The 17,603-nt window shown below is 41.1% G+C and overlaps 1 non-coding gene across 1 annotated transcript; it reads left to right on the forward strand.

The window, feature by feature from the left end:
* The first annotated feature begins 16,156 nt into the window (after positions 1-16,156).
* On the forward strand, positions 16,157-16,294 carry LOC114817232. Its single transcript, XR_003765079.1, has one exon. It is a non-coding gene; the product is annotated as a small nucleolar RNA SNORA7 (small nucleolar RNA).
* Positions 16,295-17,603: the final 1,309 nt, after the last annotated feature.

Below are 17,603 nucleotides of genomic sequence, written 5' to 3' on the forward strand. Positions count from 1 at the left end.
CAAGTCCTCTTGGAGGAGATGAGCCTTCAATTGTCTGTTGGATATGAAAAGAGAGGGTGTTTCAGGCCAGAGGAATTGTGTGGCTGAAAGAACGGTGGTGAGATAAACAAGATAGAGGTACAGGAAATAGGTAAGCATTAGAGGAGTGAAGTGTGCAGGCTGGTTTGTAGAAGGTGAGTAGCGAAGGGAGGTAGGAGGGGTCAAGGTGATTGAATCCTTTAAAGCCAACGGTAAGTAGTTTCTGTTTGATGAGGAGGTGGGTGACCCCTAGAAATTCTTCAGGAGTGGAGAAACATGGACTGAATGTTTCTACAGAAAATGATCTGGGCAACGGAGTGAAGTATGGGCTGAAGTGGGGAGAGACAGGGGGCCTGGAGGTCACTGAGGAGGCAGATGCAAAAAACAAGGCTGGATAGGATAAGCGCTTAGATTAACGTGGTATCAGTTTGGATGGAGAAGAAAGGGCAGATTTTAGTGATGCTGTGAAGGTTGAACCAACAGGATTTAGTGATACGTTGAATAAGTGGGTTGAATGAGAGAGAGGAGTCAAGGTTAACCCCAAGGTTATGGGCTTGTAAGACAGGAAGGATGGTAATACTGTCTACAGTGATGGGAAAATCATGGGAAGGACAGCGTTTGGGTAAAAAGATAAGGAATTCTGTTTTGGACACATTAAGTTTGAGGTGAAGGCAAGACATTTAAGTAGAGATGTCTTGAAGGCAGGAGGAAATGCGACACTGCAGAGAGGGAGAGAGATCAGGCCTGGAATTGTAGATTTGAGAACCATCTGCAGAGAGGTGAAAGTTGAAGCCATGTAAACGAATAAATTCTCCAAGAGAGTGGGTGTATATGGAAAATAGAAAGTAACCCAGAACTGAATCTTGAAGGACGCTGCAGTTGAGGAGTGGAAGGCAGAGGAGAAGCCCCTGAAAGAGACTGAGAATGAATGGCCAGAGAGATAGTAGAATCAGGAGAGGACAGTGAAAGTAAAGCCAAGTTTAGATAATGTTTCCAAAAAAAAAAAGATTGGTGGACAGTGTAGAAGGCAGTTGAAGAGGTCAAGGAGGATTAAGATGGAGTAGAGGCCCTTGGATTTGGTAAGAAGGAGAAAATTTGTGACCTTGAGAAGATGGGTTCTGTGGACTGAAGGGGATGGAAGTCAGGTTGAAGGGGTCAAGGAGAGAATTGGAGGAGAGCAAATCAAGGCAGCAGGTATAGACAACTCATTCAAGGAGCTTAGAGAGGAAAGGTAGGAAGGAAATGGGGCAATACCTGCTTGGATCCTTGCTCTTCCTCCTGCTCCTTGTATTTGTAAGTAATTTTCTCTGTCTCAGATGTTAAATTGTAAGCTCCTTGGGACAGGAACATATGTCTTGCTTCTGTTGTACTCTTGCAAGTGCTTATGGGGTCAGTGATTTGCACTTAGTTGGCACTCACAAGGCATGCAGTAATTTACTGAATAACAGGAAAGGTAAAAAAAAAATACAGTCAACATCCAGTGCTCGAGAAGCAGGGTGGCCTACTGTAAAACACAGAGTCCTGGGAGTAAGGAGACCTAGATTCTAATCCTGGCTCTGCCACTTGCCTTATGGATGACCTGGGGCAAGTCAGTTAACATAATAATAGTACTTGTTAGGTACTTACTATGTGCTAAGAACTGTTTTATGTGCTGAGGTTATTATTAATAAGTTTCATCTAGTCATTTCCGATTCATAGTGACTCCAGGGATATACTTTCTCCAGAATGTCCTGTCCTCTGCCATAATCCGCAACCTTTCTAATGGTTCTTCTGTTAACGTTGTGGTCTCTAGCCATCTAGCTGCCGGTTTGTCTCTTCCACGTTTTCCTAGCATTAGTGTCTTCTCCGGAGAATTAGTCTTCCTGATTAAGCATCCAAAATATGCTTAAGTTGAGTCATTTGGCCTTCCAAAGACCACTTTGGTTTAATTTGCTCTAAAATCTATTTGTTTATCTTTCAGGCAGCCCATGGTATTCTCAAAAGCCTTCTCCAACACCACATCTCAAAAGAGTCAATGTTCTTTCTATCCTGTTTTTTCACTGTCCAACTTTCAGATCCATAAATTGTCTCTGGAAATACCATAAAGTTGACAATTTGTATTTTTGTGGCAATACTTACATCAGCACATTTCATGAATTTTTCCAAGCTCTTGATAGCAAGTCTTTCAAAAGTAATCTTTGGCTTATTTATTGTCTACTACTTCCTTTATTATTGATTATCAATCCCAGAGAGAAAAATTATCAATGATTTCAATCTTCTCTCCATCAACTACAAATGTATTAAAGCTTTCAACTGTCATGATCTTTGTTTTCTTGACATTCAAATATAGCCCCATCTCTTTGCTCTGCTCCTTAACTTTTAATAATAAGCCCTTCAAGTCTACTTCACTTTCTGTTAGTAGGGTTGTATTCTTTTCCCATATGGGGCAAACACTCAATCCCCATTTTACAGCTGAGGTAACTGAGGTCCAGAGAAGTTTAGTGACTTGCCCAAGGTGACACAGCAGACACGTGGCAGAGCTGGGATTATAACCAAGGTCCTTCTGATTTCTAGGCCTGTGCTGTATTCACTAAACCACACTTTTTCTCTGACTTTTCTATATCTCTGTTTCCTCATATGTAAAATGAAGATTATATCAATCAATGATATTTATGGAGCATTTACTATATACTGTTTACTGTATAAATTGCTTGGGGGAGTCCAGTACAACAGAGTTAGCAGGGACATTCCCTGCCCACTTGAGTTTACAGTCTAGAGGACAAGACAGACATTAATATAAATAAATTATGGATATGTACATAAGTGTTGTGGGGCTGAGGGAAGGGTGAGTAAAGGGTACAAATCCTAGTGCAAGAGCAATGCATAAGGGAGTGGGAGAAGAGGAAACACAGACTTAAGGCTTCCCAACTGCCTACTCTGATCTCAGTCGCACAGCCAGGATTGAGTTTTAGAGACCATTCTAGTATCCTTCAAAAAAGTCAAGTGTTTACACATTTTGATTTATGAGACTAGGTGAGACTTAACTAACAATTCTGATTCAATTTGACTCTCCCATATTTCATTTTGTTCAGCAACCTGTGGTTCTGGTGGGCAAAGGTGCCAAAGGAAAATACAGTAATGGTTTGTGTGTGACTCTCAGAGCAGAGCTGCATTTATTCATTCCTCCCCCTCTACAAAAAGGGAAGAATGGAGCCCATTCATGTTCAAATTTGGTAACCAAATATGAGAATAGAATCCATTGGCTGATCACCAATCCTTGGCATAACGCTAGCTGAGAAGCATTAACTTTAAAGCAGGCTGTCAGTGGATACGGAATTGGATTTTCACAGATCAAAATAATGTAGAAAGACATTTATGCTCACTGCCCCAGCACAGTCCAGCTGGCAGCCTTCTTTTCCTCCAATTCATGAGAAATTTGACTGAGGTCAGGCAGTGAGACAAATGTGTCTTCATCGTGTTTGACTGAAGTTCAATAAAATTGTATTGCTATAGCTGTCAAACGCTGGGCTATTGTTAAGGTTTCATGAACCAGAGCACTCAAAGAGATGAAAGACAGCTGCCAACTTATAGTCAGAGCAATTCACCATTACAAACAATGAATGAAGACAAAACTTATTGATTGGTGTTGTCATCCAGCAGCTTTGTGTGAGCCTAATAGTCTGCTAGGACTATACTAATAGGAAAAATAACCATTTTTGCCTGATAACATTCTAGGAGACAGTAGACAAAATTCCCAGGAGAGGCTTCAAGAATGCTGGTTGATTTCCATTTTAAACTCTAAAAAATTTTGATCATTCTAACCAAAATTCCAGCTGGCTTCCAGGGATCCAGGCGGGTGTTGAGAGTCTTCCATCTTTCAATCGACAGTATTCTTTAAGCACTATAATAAGCACTTGGGAGAGTACAACAGAGTTGATAGACACAGTCTATCAGTCTAGACATTGATAAAAATAAATAATTCACATCACCTAGGTGACTTTACCATCCGTGGTGTCTTTGAATACAGATGACAAGTAGATATAATATATAACATGATGAACTGCATCAAAAGAATGCTTAAAAAATCACTACTACTATTAAAGCCTCGGGTGAACTCTGATTTTTCATGCTTATATTCTAGGAAAAAATGAAACCTTCACATTTGAAAGGCAATGTAATAATGTAATATTCTGAAAATACAGCATCTCTAATTCCTTGATTCCAAATTCTGAGTACTACAGTAAAAGATAATCTAATTATGCATATGCATACTCTATCAAGTAAGCATTTTAATCACTCAACTTAAATATGGACAAATAGGTTTCTGTAGAAGGTTTAGTTGCCTTTTTTCTCTTGCTCTTGGCTCTCTACCCTGTACCATCAACCTGAAATAGTAGTTTAATGGCTGACAGAAGAATATTGATTTATCAGCATTGTCCAAAGCTGCATTCATTTAGAATATGACTGTTCAGAAAGAGGTTTCTTCGCTTATGCTCCAACTCCCCCTTGCATTTATGTATTTGGAGTAGATTTTTCTGACTAGCTAATTAATGGTTAAAAAATTTACAGTCACTAAGGAGAAAACTATATTTATAATGTTGCTCAGTTCCTTCAAAGAAAGAAGAATTGCATATGAAATTATTTCTTAAAACAGAGAGATTCCTCAACAGAAGAGATAGCAAATACATTTGAATAAGTGGAAACAGGGGAGTGCAATGAGTTTATAATGAAGAGTACTGAAAACTTGGAAGAATGATTGTGTTTTGAGAAGGAAATTTCTGACCCCAGAAATCATGGAGGAACTAGAAATCGTGGCTGGCTAGAAGGAGTGAACCTATTATTAATAGTAATAATAATGATAATAATAATAGTGGTATTTGTAAAGTGCTTACTATGTGCCAGGCACTTTACTAAGTTCTGAGGTAGATACAAGGTAATAGGGTTGCACACAGTCCCTGTCTCATACTGGGTTCACAGTTTATATGCCCATTTTACAGATGAGGTAACTGAGGCACAGAGACATTAGATGTCTTGCCTAAAGTCATACAGCAGACAAGTGGCAGAGCTGGGATTACAACCCAGGACCTCTTGACTCCCAGGACTGTGCTCTATCCACTGCTTAATCAGCGTGAAACCTTGGAAGCAAGGGGGCTGAGGGTGGGGTGAAAGTGTTCTGTACACAGTAAGCGCTCAATAAGTATGATTGAATGAATAAAGTGTGTAAAACCAAGTGCAAAAGCAATACAGAAGAGAGTGGAAGAAGGGGTCTGGAAAGAAGAACATGGGCCTGGGAGTCAGGGGCATTGGAATTATGGCATCAAGTCGTAAACTCGTTCTTGGTTAAATGAAAGAGAGGAGTCAAGGTTAATAAATGGAGAGATGAGAAGGTTTTATGACAGGAAGCTACTGAAGCCACAGTTCACAGTTCATATGATGGGCAAGACTTAGAAAAGAGATGTAGCAAAGATTGTGATCTGCAACTCCCCTCCCCACCCCATGTGGGAATTTCTTTGACTGTGAGCTCCATGTGGGATACGGCCTGGGTCTGATCTGATTATCTTATATCTACCTTACCATTTAGTACAGTGCTTGGTATATACTAAGTGCTTCATTCATTCATTCATTCATTCATTCAATTGTATTTATTGATCGCTTACTATAATAATGTTGGTATTTGTTAAGCGCTTACTATGTGCCGAGCACTGTTCTAAGCGCTGGGGTAGACACAGGGGAATAAGGTTGTCCCACGTGGGGCTCACAGTCTTAATCCCCATTTTACAGATGAGGGAACTGAGGCACCGAGAAGTTAAGTGACTTGCCCAAAGTCACACAGCTGGCAAGTGGCAGAGCCGGGGTTTGAACCCATGACCTGTCTCCAAAGCCCGTGCTCTTTCCAGTGAGCCACGCTGCTTCTCACGAAGCAGTGTGAGAAGCTATGTGCTTCTACTATGTGCAGAGCACTGTACTAAGCACTTGGAATGTTCAATTCCTGTCCAACAATGGACTCACAGTCTAAATGGGGGAGAAAGACAACAAAACAAAACAGAACAAAACAAGTAGTCTGGCATCAATATCATCAAGATAAATAGAATCATAGATATATACACATCATTAATAAAATTAATAGAGTAATAAATAATATATACAAATAGGCACAAGTGCTGTGGGGAGGGGAAGGGGGAAGAGCAGAGGGAGGGAGGAGGGGGAATGGGGAGGGGAGGAGGAGCAGAGGGAAAGGGAGGGCTCAGTCTGGGAAGGCCTCCTGGAGGAGGTGAGCTCTCAGTAGGCTTTTGAAGAGGGGAAGAGAGTTATTTTGGCATAAGGCAGCATGCGGTTACTTTATACCAAGCACTGTACTAAGCACTGGGGAGGATTCAAGCAAATTGGGTTGGACACAGTTCCTCTCCCACGTGGTGGCTCACAGTCTCAATCTCCATTTTACAGATGAGGTAATGAGGTACAGAGAAGTTAAGTGACTTGCCCAAAGTCACACAGCAGAAAAGTAGTGGAGTCAGGATTAGAACCCATGACCTTCTGTCTCCCAGGCCCATGCTCTATCCTTTATGACATGCTCCTTTTCATAATTATGGTACTTGATAAGCACTCACTATGTGCCAAGCCCTGTTCTAAATGCTGGGGTAGATTCAGGTTAGTCAGGTTGGACACAATTCCTGTACCACTTAGGGCTCACACTTTAAATCTCCATTTTACAGATGAGGTAATTGAGACCTAGAACACTGAAGTGACTTCCCCAAGGTCACTCAGCGGACATGTGGTGGAGCCATTATTAGAACTCATGACATTTTAATTCCCAGGCCTGTACTTTTTCCAGTGAGCCACGAGAAAGGAAAAGTGGATGGAGCTATTATTTGAATGTGAAGATCATCAAGAGTAAAGGAGTCTAGGAAGGTGGTGTACCTCTCACAATTGCTGGAAAGAAAGGGGACTTGTGGTAAAAGATAAGGCACTCATTTTCATAATATTGGGCTTGAGGGTAAAAAGTTATGTGAAGAGAAATATTAGCAAACTGCTAGTGCTGAAGAACTGCGTAAAGGAAGACAGCTATAGATAGAAGGTGTAGAGCCAAGAGTCACTCATTTACAGAAGGTATTCCGTCCAGAAAATGGTCACGTGACCCAAGGTATGTGTAAGATAAAGTGAAGAGGCCAGAAATCTAGGCTAGAGTCCAGAGTCCTAAGATTTGGAAGCCAAGAGAGATGAAGAGGAGGAACCACTGGAAGTATTGCCGATGGATCCAAGAAGTAGAGAGAGAAGTAGAATAGTGTTTTAGAGTTCCAGACTAAGGAGTCCTTCAGGGCGGAAAAGGCAACCTGTAGGATCAACCAATCGATCCATCAATAACATTTACTGAGTGATTACTGTGTGACATAGGCACTTGGGAGAGTAGAGTTGTTAGGCACATTCCCTGCCCCCAGTGAGTTCACAGTCTAAAGGGGGAAGAAGAGGAAGATTAGGCAAAGAGGGTCAGCGGGTGAGGGAGGAGACAGAAAGAATGGTGGTGTTAATAAGCTCAAATAGCAGTTAGAAGTTATGGAGGCAGGAGAGTACACAGGGGCAGGAAGGACTGAACGTGGAGGTAAACATAAAGGGAGATAGCTTAAAACTAGACAAGTCAAAAGGAAGAGAAATGGAGGAAGAGAAAAGAGCAGAGATGATGATGTAGGGCAGCATGAGGCGCAATTCACACATGATGGTTTATTCTATTCAGAGACAACAAAAGAAATGCTGTGCTTAGTGGCTAAGTCAGCACTGTTATTATCTAACTTAAAAAAAGAAACTGAAGGAAAATTTGGTGTGTTGTCACTTCAGAGCTTGATTAGCTGGTTCATTTATATGAATTTCAAAAGATTCAGCACAGTAGTTCATTCCTATTTTAGGTCTAAGCTTCTCATATCTCTTTGCCTTACATCCTATAAATAAGCTGACATGGGACACTGCTTTATTGAAAGCTGTCATACAATGGTCATATACAATGTCTTTCCTCCAACAGCCTCAGAGTGCTTTACAAACAAGTACTGTTGTCTCTATTTCATGGGCTGGGGTGACCAGTGTCAGGGCCCAGGGAAAGGAAATGCTTTACTCCATATATCACATCAAGTAAAAACAAGGCAAGAAAGAGATAATAATAATAATAATAATGGTATTTGTTAAGCTCTTACTATGTGCCAAGCACTGTTCTAAGCATTGGGGTAGATATAAGGTAATCAAATTGTCCCAGGTGGGGCTCACAGTCTTAATCCCCATTTTACCAGATGAGGTAACTAAGACCCAGAGAAGTGAAGTGACTTGTCCCAAGTCCCACAGCTGACAAATGGCAGAGCCCATGGTTAGATGGTTAGAACCCATGACGTCTGACTCCCAAGATAGGGCTCTTCCCACTAAGCCATGCTGCCTCTATTCTAGAAGATTCTAGAAGCCTTGTTCCTCCTTTTTTGGTGTTAAGTAGAAAACCATAGTCTTTCAGAGTATAAAGTCAAGAAATGGATTTTAAAGAATGTGAAGTTCGGCATAGCAGAATTCAGGAGCCCTAGGTTCTAATTGAGTCTCAGCACTTGCCTTCTGTGTGACCTTAGACAAGTCACTTCACTTTTCTGTATCTTGATTTTCCCATCTGTAAAATGGGTATTTTCTTACCTGTAAAATACCTATGTCTCATCTCCCTCAATAATAATGTTAATAATAATAATTCTGGTGCTTGTTAAGTGCTTACTATATGCCAAGCACTGTTCTAAACCCTGGGGTAGATACAAGTTAATCAGGTTGGACTCAGGCTCACACTTTTAATCCCCATTTTAGATAAGAGGTAACTGAGGACCCAAGAAATGAAGTGACTTGCCCAGGCCTGTGCTCTATCTACTAAGAAATGCTGCTTCGCATTAGATTATTAATCCCATTTGGGACAGGAACTGTGTCCAATCTGCTTTGTCTTTCCCAGTGCTTAATCCTGTGCTTGGCACATAATAAGTGCTTAAAAATGCCATAATTATTATCAATAACAATAATAATGGTAACAATAAGAAATTTTGCTTTAGGAACTTGTTATACCATCTCACTGTGTAACAAATATTTATAGATATATAATAGGATTATAATGAGAACAGTGATCCTCACCAGAAGCCATCTTGGGTGGGTGGCTGAGAAATTTATTTTAGCACACTGAGAAAACAAAAGAACCAAGAAAATCCCCACCTACCTTCATTACAGTGCATCCAAATCTATTCCAGCTTCTCTTTCATGTTCAGAAAGAGAACAAATTAAGAAAAATAAACAAAATATGGTACAATTACACCTTGCCAAAGCACTCTACAGAGTTTATCCATTTATCTGTGAAATGTTTTATTCCTTCAGAGGGAGAAGATTGAAACTTTAGGGCCATGAACATTTCACCATCTTTCATTTTAATTACATGAAAATTCATGACTATGGGATGTTACCTGGGATCAAGTGAATTATGAGCCCCACATGCTGAGTGGTTTTATATTCTGCAGATCGGCTTTTGACACACGCATAACTGATTCTAATAGCCATGGTGAGTTAGGTATCTCCAAATGATAGATTCCAGAAAATGAGAAATTAATGAGACAACCATTTAACAGCAATATTCTATTTTAATTTATAGAATTGCTGTTTTAAGGTGAAATTTATAAAAAAGAAATCATGAGAACCTTTGCTGCTTTCCTCGCTGGTTGTGCCTCACCTCAGAGGATTCCTTGTAGACAAACTGGATGAGATTCCAACTGTTCCCATAGGACTGATCGGATGGCAGGGAACTGTCAGCTAAGTCATTACCCATTGCAACGACCAAGGATGTGCTGAAACACAGATCAAAGACCACCGGCTGACCAGGGATCTGAGCATTCCTGAACTCTCTAGGATTCAGATGCTTGCTTATCCATCTTTGCATCAAAACAGAAACTCTTCACTATCCCTTTAAAGTACTCAGTCAGCTCACTCCTTCCTTCATAACCCGACTCATTTCCCACTTCAACTCACCCCATACACTTTGCTCCTCTAACACCAACCAGGACAGTATCAGTGAAGATAAAGTACCAACTTATTTACTGTACCTTGATTTCATCTGTTTCACAGTTTGAACCCTTGCCCATTTCCTCCTTCTGGTTTGGAACTCCCTCCCTCTTCATATTCAACAGATGACCACTCTCCCAATCTTCAAAGCCTCCATGAAAATCACATTTCCTCAAAGAAGTCTTCTTTAACTAACCTCTCACTTCTCCAATCATTCACCCTCCTTGCTATCTCACCTAGACACTTGGACATTTTTATATTCACCTCTCCCCCAGCCTCCCCAGATATGTACATATCTTCATGCTCTGCCACTTCTCCTATCTGTAATATATTTTAGATTTTAAGTTTCTTGAGGGCAGGGATCATGTGTACCAGTCTGTCACACTGTACTCGCACCAGCACTTAGTACACTTCTCTTCACATAAAAACCACTGATTGATTGAGATGCATCATTTCTATAGATAATCCTTTTAATTCCCATCTCAGTTCCCACTTAAAAAAAATATTTGAGCACTTGGATCAAGGTATGAGTGCATCGACTTCCTGAATGAAATGAGAAAACAATGTCTATCATTTCTCTATTTGGGAGTTCATTTAGCATAAAAATGATTGGAACTTCAATTTTGCTGTTACCGAATGTTCTTCATCTGCTTCAGAGCTGTTTTCCTGAGATGTACAAATGTAGTGATAATTGTGTTTTCAAACTTTAGAATTTCTATGGGACAAGTTTCCTTTAAAAAAAAATCTGATGACTTTCATTTAAACCACAACCCCATACAATTGTAGTAAAAGGTTAGCAAAGTTTGACCAATCAGTTAATTGCTATAGGCAGGGACACTGCCTCCCGATTAAAAGGAGCAAGCAGTTGCAAAGGTACTGCCTGTGGTCTTGGACCAGATTCCATGACCCTGAACTTGGGAGAATGTTGGGATGAATGATAAAGCGGCTTTTCCTAGGACTTGGCTTTTTCAGAGTTGCTTTTCTTAGCTTTCAGCATCAAACTATTGAAAAAAAAGAAGCAACATTTAAAAATGCACATGCCTAATTTCAGCTGAGCTCACAATTTCATAAAGAAGGACTTTTCACAGCTACTTCTTTGGGGGCAAATGGTTAGTCATGTCAGAGTCAGTGTATCTATTCATGCTTGCTGGGTTGCTTTTCAATGGCTTGTTTATGGCATGAACAATGTTCTCTACGTAGACAGATATTCACCCCCACGCACTCACACACAAACACTTATAACTTCCCTGAGGGTTCAACAATGACAGCATTGATGGTGAGTTGTGGGGACGAGTCTGTGTGGGTGTTGCTAACAAGAGATCTGGTATCCTTGTCAACGTCACCTCCAGCTCCATGAATAGTTCCATCAGCATCACTTACAAACACTAGTCAACATGAAATGTGAAAACAGGGTCACAGACAATGAAATCTGAGAACAAAGTCACACTCCTAGCATAGCTTCGATGCTAGGAAAGCTTAATACAGTTGTGCTGCATGGGAGAATGGATAACAGAAGGAGTTCCAAACAGCTGCTGTATAATGAGCTGAAATTTGGAAATGGAAAGTGAGAAAGAAGAAGGAAACATTTTAAGGACATGTGGAAATAAAATTTTAAACACTGCTGCATTCCAGCTGAAACCTGTGACTTAGTTGCCACAGGAAGTCACACTACACTGCCATTTAGTGAGTGCTTACTGTGTACAGAACACTATACTAAGTGCTTGATCATTATACTAAGCCTTTGAGCACAGTACTAAGCACTGTACTCTAAGTACACTGTACTGCAATCAAGACTTGTGCAGTGTGTTCATGTGTGAAGAACTCTGCAAATATCAGACAAGACAAAACAAGGGGCAGCCTTTGTGTGTGTAGTGTGAGTGTGGCCTTTGTGTGTAGTGCATGGGATTGTGGGTCCTTTGCTGGTTTCGTCATTCACATGCACATCCTTATGTGAATTTAACCAGCAGTGGTGTCTTCTCCCCCACTCAGTGTCACACCTGGAGAGTTTCCAGCACTCTACCAGTCCCGATTAGGGGAGAGAGAGTCAAGCAAAGGCGTACCCATTCCATTCATAGCTTGGGCAGTGGCTAGCGAGCAGAAGACAATCTGCTACAAGTTAAAACTCACCTGTGCTGGACAGCAGTGGCATGGGAAAGAGAAAAAACTCTATGGATACATCACCAGAATGAATGCAGATGGAGAGTGGGGCGTTCTGGGAGAGATGTGTCCTTGGTGTCGCTGTGCGTCAGAAACGACTCGACGGCATAAGACCAGGCAAGACAAGGTGTCCTCTCAAAAAAAGACTATTATACATGTATATATAAACAAGAACAGAGAGGGGCTGAAAATCCTTTCTGCATCACATACATATGAAGATTTCCTCTTGCAGCATTCTTGGAAGAAATTAGTATGGTCTAACTGAAAGAGAATGAGTTCAGAAGTCTGGAGATTTGAACTCCAGTTTCAGATCCTTTTCAATTTTTCTTATATGGTATTTGTTAAACACTTAGCATGTGCCAGACACTGTACTAAGCACTAGGGTAGGTACAAGTTAATCAAGTTGGACATAGTCCAGATCCCAAATAGGGCTCACAGTCTTAATCCCCATTTTAATGATGAGCTAACTAGGCCCAGAAAAGTTAAGTGACTTGCCCAAGGTCACGCAGCAGACTAGTAGTGAAGTTGGAATTAGAACCAAGGACTTTCTGATTCCCAGGTCCATGTTCTATGCACTAAGCCACACTGCTCTAGCCTGCTAGGTTACCTCACACAAATCAAGAGTTCAAACATTTTGAGAACAGTAAATTCTGGTTCTGTTGGGGATAAATAAATAGCATCATTAATAATAATAGTAATAATAATGATGGTATTTGCTAAGTGTTTACTATGTGCCAAACACCATTCTAAGCGCTGGGGTAGATACAAGGCATGCAGGTTGTCCCACATAGGGCTCACAAGTCTTAATCACCATTTTACAGATGAGGTAACTGAGACACAGAGAAGTTAAGTGACTTGCCCAAAGTCACACAGCTGATATGTGTCAGAGCTGGATTAGAACCCATGACCTCTGGGTCTTTGCTCTTTCCACTAAGCCATGCTGCTTCTCTTGCTACAATTACTTCTACTACTTCGACTACCACCATTCATTCATTCAATCGTATTTATTGAGCTTTTATTGTCTGCAGAGCACTGTACTAAGCACTTGTAAAGTACAATTTGGCAACGAATAGAGACAATTCCTACCCATTGGGCTCACCACTACTGGGGATTCAATTCTTCATTCGTGAGCCCCATTTGGGACAGGAACTGTACCCATCCTGATTAATGTATACCTACCTCAGTGCTTGATAATACAGTAAGTGCTGAACAAATATGATAAAAATAAGTGCACACCCAAGAAGATAATGCAGATGATTATGAAACAGAATACAGTGTCCTCTAGGGAAATGATTGGATCTCCCAGTGGAATCAAAATTCAGTCTAAACTGAATTCATATAAGGCAAAAGTACTGTTCAATTTCCATCCTGGCCAGGAGACTAGATCTACCAAGTTCACAGTGGAGAGAAATACATAGGCTTGTTAGGAGAAAGTCATCTATAGTGTCTAAAACACCTTGAGGAAAGAGCCTTCCTAAACTGAGGTCCCCTTTCCCTCTGCTCCTCCTTCCCTCCCCATTCCCCCTTCTCCCTCCTTTTGCTCTTCCCTTTTCCCCTCCCCACATCACTGTGCATATTTGCGTATATTATTTATTACTCTATTTTGTTAATGATGTGTATATATCTATAATTCTATTTATCTTGGTGATATCTATGCCAGACTACTTGTTTTCTTCTGTTTTGCTCTGCTGTCTCCCCCGTTTATCCTGTGAGCCCATTATTGGGCAGGTATTGTCTCTATCTGTTGCTAAATTGTGTATATCAAGTGCTTAGTATAGTGCTCTGCACACAGTAAGCACTCAATAAATATGATTGAATGAATGAATGAATGAATGAATGAATAAAACAGTTCCTCATCTATCACCTTAAACACTTTCCTCTCCCTAGGTTTTTCATCTCAAAGTACAACGTCACCACACTCCCTGCGCCAGTCAAATTTGCCCGTCAAACTTCCCGCTTCAAAGCCCTACTGAAGGCTCACCTCCTCCAGGAGGCCTTCCCAGACTAAGCCCCGCTTTATTCCTCAACTCCTCCTCTCCCCATCACCCCAACTCACTCCCTTTGCTCTACCCCCACATCCCTGCCCCAAAGCACTTGTATATATACTTACATATCTATAATCCTATTTATAATTAAATCCTGTTTACTTGTTTTGATGGGTATATATCTATAATTCAATTTATTTATATTGATGCTGTTGATGCCTGTTTACTTGTTTTGATGTCTATCTCTCCCTTTCTAGACTGTGCACCCATTGTGGGCAGGGATTGTCTCTAATTGTTCCCGAATTGTACTTTCCAAGAGCTTAGTACAGTGCTCTGCACACAGCGTATTCAATAAATACAATTGAACAAATGAATGTCCTTTAAACACCTGGCTATGTACCCCTTAAATGCTTTGATACTCACCCCAGCCACCAACAAAGTCAATCATATTTATTGAACACTTACTGTGTGTAGGGAACTGTACTAAGTGTTTAGGAAGCCCTCTACTATTTCACCTATCTGAATGTTTTTTATAATATCTGTCTCCCCATGCAAGCTCCTTGTGGAGCTTATAACTCCATTATACTGGATTTTCCCAGATGCTTAGTACAGGGAAGCAGGGTGGCTTAGCGGTAAAAGCCTAGGCTTGGGGGTCAGCGGACTTGGATTCTAATCCTGGCTACACCATTTGTCTGCTGTGTGACTGTGGGCAAGCCACTTAATTTACCTGTGCCTCACCTCATCTGTAAAATGGAGATTAATACTGTGAGCAGCCCGTGGGACAACCTGATTACCTTGTAACTACTCCAGTGCTTAGAACGGTGCTCAGCACATAGTAAGAGCTTAACAAATACCATCATTATTATTATTACTGTGCTCTACATACAGTAAATTCCCCATAAATACCATTGATTGAATGATTGATGGATTAATTTTACTACTTCCTGTTTGTTCTTTTTCTTGCTGCCCCCACTTGTAAATGTTTTTTGTCCTGTCCACCCCAAATTTCTGGAAGTCAGCAACCATTTCTTGCTTCTGTTGTACTCTTCCAAACATATAGTCTGTGCTTCTCACTCAGTAATGGTCAATAGGTCACACTGCTAATTCTCTTGTATTGTACTCTCCCAATTTCTGCAAACAATGTGCTCAATAAATACAATTGATTGATTGTTTGATGATGATGATGACAATGTGATAATGCTGCTCTGTCAATCAACAACAATTACTGAGTTCTCACTCTACTAAGCAATAGGGCTAGTACAGTAGAGATAGAGATAGGAGAAACAGATCCCACTCTGAAGGTTTTGCAATTCAGCATGGGAGACAGGCACTAAAATAGATTACCAGTAGGGGAAGCAACTGAGTTCAAACATAGATACATAATTGCTGGGTGAGGAAGGGGTGAGGTGAGTACTTAAGGTCTTAGGGAGTAATGGAGTCAATAATAATAATAATGATGGTATTTGTTAATAATGTTGGTATTTGTTAAGTGCTTACTGTGTGCAGAGCACTGTTCTAAGCACTGGGGTAGATACAGGGTAATCAGGTTGTCCCACGTGAGGCTCACAGTTAATCCCCATTTTACAGATGTGGTAACTGCGGCACAGAGAAGTTAAGTGATTTGTCCACAGCCACACAGCTGACAAATGGCAGAGCAGGGATTCGAACCCATGACCTCTGACTCCCAAGCCCGTGCTCTTTCCACTTAGCCACGAGCCCTTACTATGTGCTGAGCACTGTTCTAAGCACTGGGGTAGACACAGGGTATTCAGATGGTCCCTTGTGGGGCTCACATTTTTTAATCCCCATTTTTTAGGAGGTAACTGAAGCACAGAGAAGTGAAGTGATTTGCCCAAGGTTACACAGTAGATAAGTGGCAGAACTGGGATTAGAACCCACGTCCTCTGGCTCCCAAGCCCAAGCACTTTCCACTAAGCCATGTTGCATATGAGATATAGCAGAGAGGAAACACCCTCTCAGGGTCACACCTGGAGAGTTTCCAGTACTCTACCAGTCCTGACTAGGGGAGGGAAAGTCAAGCAGAGGCATACCTATTCCATTCCTAGCTTGGCCAGTGGCTAGCAAGTGGAAGGCAACCTGCTAGAAGTCAAGATTCCCCTATGCTGGACAGAAGCCGCACAGGAGTGATTTGAGGGCGGAGACTCAAGTTTACTGCATGGAAGGAAGCGATGGTAAACCACTTTCGTATTTTTACCAAGAAAACTCTATGGATACACTACCAGAACGATGGCAGATGGAGGTGAGGTATTCTGGGAGAGATGTGTCCATGATGTCACTATGGGTCGGAGATGACTCGACAGCATAAGACAAGACAAGGGAGGAAATTAGGTGATGAGATGAGGGCTCAGTCAGGGAAGGTCTTCTGGAAAAGATGTCGTTTTAGTGGGGCTTCGAAGCTGGGAAGAGTGGTAGATGTGAAAGGGGAGAGAGTTCAGGAAGGAGTGAGGGTGTGAGTAATAATAATAATGACGGTATTTGTTAAGTGTTTTCTATGTGTCACACACTCTTCTAAGCATTAGAGTAGTTACAAGTTAATCAGGTTGGGCAAATAATGTAATAAATAATATAAATAACATATAAATAATATAAATAAATAATTCCACAAGGGGCTTACGGTCTTAAGCCCCATTTTACAGATGAGGTAACTGAAGCACAGAGAAGTTAAGCAGCTTGTCTGAGTCACACAGAAAACAAGTGGTGGAACTGGAATTAGAACCCAGGGACTTCTGACTCCCAGGCCTGTTATCTATCCACTAGACCATGCTGCTTCCCGTGAGTGAGAGATCTATGCCAAGAGAGATGAGAATGAGGCATAGTGATGGGTGATAATGAAGCTGCTGCTGCTGCTGCTGCTGCTGATGATGACTATGATGAAAGGATTTGATTTGTAATTCACAGTCCCTCTGGACACAATCCTCCAGAATCCACTGATCTGTATTTCATGCTTGGCACATGTTAAGTGTTTAACAAACACCATTATTGTTATTATCACTGAGCGCCTAGGTGGATTAAGCAGGATGTGAGCAAGTAGTCAGGAATGAAATAGATGAGACTGAGGTAAAGTTAGTAGGTTGGCATTAGAGGAATGAAGTGTTGTTGTAGTAGGAGAGTAGGAGAAAGGGGAAAGAGCTCAGTCCTGGGAGTCTGAGGATCTGGATTTTAATCCTTATTCTGCCACTTGTCTGCTAAATGACTTTGGCTAAGTCACTTGACTTCACTTCTTTATGCCTTAGTTCCTTAATCTGCTAAACAGAGATTCAATACCTATTCTCCCACCTATTTAGATTGGGAGTCCCATATGGGACCTGATGTCTTTTTATCTACCCTAGTTCTTATTACCGTGCCTGACACACATAGAAAAAGCTTAACAAAAAAACACCATCATTATCATTGTTA

The sequence above is a fragment of the Ornithorhynchus anatinus genome, chromosome 1 (assembly GCF_004115215.2).
Source record: "Ornithorhynchus anatinus isolate Pmale09 chromosome 1, mOrnAna1.pri.v4, whole genome shotgun sequence".
NCBI lineage: Eukaryota > Metazoa > Chordata > Mammalia > Monotremata > Ornithorhynchidae > Ornithorhynchus > Ornithorhynchus anatinus.